General features: G+C 33.5%; 1 pseudogene; it reads right to left on the bottom strand.

Moving 5' to 3' along the window:
* Positions 1 to 3014: 3014 nt before the first annotated feature.
* The window catches only part of LOC100635492 (crooked neck-like protein 1), a 2380-nt pseudogene continuing 743 nt past the window's right edge, over positions 3015 to 4651 (bottom strand).

A 4651-nucleotide genomic window follows, 5' to 3' on the forward strand; every position in this document is an offset into this window, starting at 1 on the left:
CCTACAAATAAAAATTATTACATTAGTAACTGATTATAGTCCCCTTTACTGAATATATTAGCAAAGATGATATTAGTGTGAGGATCTGAACAATCAGTGGGTAGACAACACTTGTACCAGCCTTCTTGAGCTGATAGTCCCTGAGCAAGATAAAGACTGAGAGTAGCATTAGGTGAAGTAACATTAGTACAAAGGAAAGGATCACTGGCACTATTACTGTTACAGTCAACAGGATCATCAGGATCAGCAACTCTAACCCACTGACCAGTAGTTAGACTAGTACCAGGTAACACACATGATACAGCTTCAGTAACTGCATCAACACTATTATCCCAAAAATATGATCCATTGGGATAACAAGTTCCATTATGAATCAGGTCAAGACTTTTGATCAGGTAGATACCTAAGATAATTAAAACTTATACAGTTGTTATTATTCACATCCAGTGTCTTACCTGAGGAAGGTGGACATTGACTAATACCTTCACTGACACTCAACAAGAAGACAACAGACACCATTAGTACTGACACTGCCATTTTACCCATTGTGAATAATACTAGTCAGAGACACTTTCATTGTTGTTTATTTATTTGCAACATATTATGAGAATCATTTTATGCTTTAATAAACTATGCTATTGTTGGCAAGTCATCAAACTAATGTTGATAAATGACTTCAATCACTTGTTAATACAGGACTCAAAGAGTCAATAATTATAGATATGATTATATGTGATAACAAAGAAGAAAAGGAAATGGACACACATAATGAGAGAAAAATCATTCTCAGGTATATGCCTCATATATCCCTTAGAGTCATGGTATAAGGTAGCTGTATGATGTAACATGCAGAAAATAGACACTATAGCCAGCTAGGTCACTGTATATTACAATAACAGTGCATAAATGAAGGTATATTCGGTTTGATCTATACACATCATTGGAATGACAATCTATTGTATATTTACATTACAAGCAAATTAAAGAAGGGAATAGCTACATGCTTGACCATGTAATTATGAATACATCTTAGTTGATAGGTTATATAATAACAATAACTACAGTAGATCTAATTTATTCTCTTGTTAGAGTGTGACATTAACTATGTAGCTTAATGACACAAGCAGCACAACAAGTAAAACATAATGTTGTTGATTATCGTGGAAATGCTGCGATTTGAAGCTACAGTACAGTGACAGTGAATCATAATTTCACATTGCATTAAAGTGATACGACACAAGCACAATAAAATGACATAAATATGTCATTAAATATACTAAACAAAAACAATGTGCTTAAAATGTTGAGTACTGTACCAGAACATAATACCATATTGACATTCCCACATGATGTAAAATTTTACTTGATGGGTAGGTTAATATTGTGTTTTTGCGCCGTTTTCACAACATATTGAGAAACTCAAGCATCTTTTACAGTTATTGTAAATTTGGAATTGTTTCCGAAACAATTCAAATTCCGGTGGTTGTTGATTGGAAGATATGCATATCATTAACAAAAATCATGTATTTTGTTTTTTTGCTCAAAAATTAAAAAGTTTGGGTAATAGAGAAACCTGACCTCAGCATGTACATGAAGAGACATAAGGGTCACTCATTGTGAATTAGAAATGATATGTACTTTTTAAAGTGTATTATTCACCATAATGAGCTAGATACATGTGATTTTTAATGCATAATTTTGTAGCTGGATATTGTGGCTTACTTTTAATCCTGCTAAGTGCAATGCAATTGAAAATGTTAGAAAGCTCACTGATGAATACATGCCAAGAATGCATACAAGTACATTTTTAAAAGTCCACCTTGAAAAAATTCAGGTAATGGTTGTACATTTACATGAATATATTAAAGAATAAATGATTTAATAATTTGGAGAAAGCCCCAGAAAAATTTGAATAAAATCGTTTGTATATGCATGGTTGATAAAAATATGTAAATTGGCACTGTAACATAATGCTGCAGTTGTGAAGCACTGACCAATTTAAATAGTTAATTTTAATTTTTAAGGATACTTGATTCAGTATTATGCCATACCAATAGATTTGATCACAAGTTTTCTTGCCAGTAGCTTTGCTTGTACCAGGTTGCTTTCAAATATGTCAGTATATGGACCCATATTTAGTAGTATGTTCAACTAAGACAACCATTTAAGATCATGCAATGATGGACTGGTTCTAACGTTAAGAGTTTTGAGAAGTGTTAAACAAACAAATGGAACCAATATTTTTACATTTGACTTTTGGCTACTGACAGCAGAACCAAAGTACATTGAGAAAATGACTGGTCACAGATGCTTCAGCCTTTATCTATTATAGTTTCATAAGTAAGATTTTGTGCTATATAATTGTTATGTACATGTGTTTTTAAATTAGACTCAAATGGCTTAAAATTGGTAACATTGAGTATCATGCTCATATAATTATCATCATTGGCCATTATAGACAGCTGTCTGCTGCCAGTGTTTCAAACAGTACAACAGCTTAATTTTTTCATGGACAAGCAAAACTTTGACTGCATGACCATTGTGGTTCTTATATAGTTGAAGAAATTGCAGAATCCACCCCATATTTGTTGTCTTTTGGCTATTTAGTTTTAATTAGGCATCACTCATTTGATCAAGTGGGCCAATATTCACTATGAGGGTATGAAGTTGAAGTGAAATGTTGAGGACATGTCACTTTTTGATTGTTGATTTAAATTATGACTATGTAATTTTAGTAAAAGAAATCTTTAAAAAAACATTTAAAAACATCACTCAATTTTCATTTGACACAATTGTCTGCTAAATCACAACAATTTAATTTTTAATAGTTTTGTCTTAGGTTGAAATAATAAAAGTATAAGTGACTGAAATCAGTTTAATACAAGTGCAAAGACCTGAGAGGCGACAAAAAAGAAAACTCATTGCAAAAAAGCATACACTGCGACAATAAGCTACTTAATGATAATAATCATAATGATATTAACAAGAGTTGATAATAATAATACAATACAGATTACAATGTACATCTAAACTCTTTGTTCTGTTTCAAAGTCAATGAAAGACTTCCACAACACTTCAGGCATGTCCATCAGTGGTTGATTAATAGCCAAGTGATAAATGGCTCGGGAGCGATCCACATCTCCCAATATGGCCTCTAACTCTGCATACTTGATCCATGTAATCGAATTGCCAGGATCATATTCCAAATATTTCTCATATATCTTACGACAACGATCGAATTCACGCAATTGAAGCTCTAACTCTATGTAACCTTTAAAAAGCTTCGGCTTTGGACATTTACCAATGGCCGTCCCCAAGACTTTCCTCGCAGTAGCCAACTCTTTCTGTCGAATTTCAAATTGGGCATACAGTAGCCATACTTTAGCAAAAGTGAATTGAGAGTGAGGAATAATACTTACACAAGACTTATAAACTTCTCGAGTTCGATCAATATCATTAGCAATTAGCTCTTCATAAAGAGCATAATTAATCCATAAATAGATGTAACGTTGCCAATATTTCTTCTCTTGAAGTGGAGGTACATTGGCAATTACACGCTCATATAAATCTCTCGTTGAATCCAGGCTGGCACTAGATTCCAATAATTGTATGTAGTCAAACCATGCATCACCACTATTTGGATCTTTAACCTCTTCTTCATACTGAAATTTACGCTTATTGATCACTACATCTTCAATGCCAATTCTGTCTCCATACTTTTCTTCAAAGTGGGTATAAGCTTTGAATAAATCGAGAGCCTGTGTTTAGGAATTTTATCCAGTGCATACTTAAATATGGTATGTGAGCGCTCATATTCTTGACAGCTAGCTTTCTTCAAATCGGGCAAAGGCTATATATAACTTTTCATCCAACCCTTCATCTCCAAAGAATTCAGTAGCCCTTTCGAAAATACTCCTTGCATTATCAATGAAACCCTGACTTTCTTCAAACCTAGCATAACAGATCCAATTCTTTGTTTCTGGACAAACCAAAATAAATCTTTCATATATCGACCGTGCCTTATCAACCTCCTTATAACGCAGCTCCATTTTGATATATGAGAGCCATGCCTGTTCCTCTGGTTCCCATTCCATCCATCTTTCAAAAACTCTTCTTGCGTTTGGAATGTTTCCCAGCTTCTCCTCCATATACGCATATTTGAACCAAAACTGATTGATACGAGGTAAAAGGGTGACCACTCTGTCCCATATATTTCGTGCATGATTAATCTGCTTATTCTTCATTTCCATCTCGGCGTACTTCAGCCGTAAGGTGATACCATAGATACTATATACCCCTGGATATGAAACACGGCCCGACCGGATGTTCTGAGGCTTGTTTCACCGGAAATACGTCATATTACGTTTTTCATTCAGAATAAAAATAAAACAATGATAAAAAGTATTATTATTGCTAATAAAAGTGTGATTTTATGTACAATAATACAATAAAACTTGACATTAATCATGCATTATAATTGCTAAAACTTTCCTTTTCTTTTAGTATATGCAGTCTACCAATGCATGACTTTCCCATCTCTTGTCACCTAAAAATGATGATTTTGACAACACAATTGCACCAAAACTAAAAATACACTCCTTTTGAGAATAGGCCCACTACAACTACCTATTCTCAAGCTACAAAACCATAT

The sequence above is a fragment of the Amphimedon queenslandica genome, unplaced genomic scaffold, assembly GCF_000090795.2.
Source record: "Amphimedon queenslandica unplaced genomic scaffold, v1.1 AMPQUscaffold_13175, whole genome shotgun sequence".
Taxonomy (NCBI): domain Eukaryota; kingdom Metazoa; phylum Porifera; class Demospongiae; order Haplosclerida; family Niphatidae; genus Amphimedon; species Amphimedon queenslandica.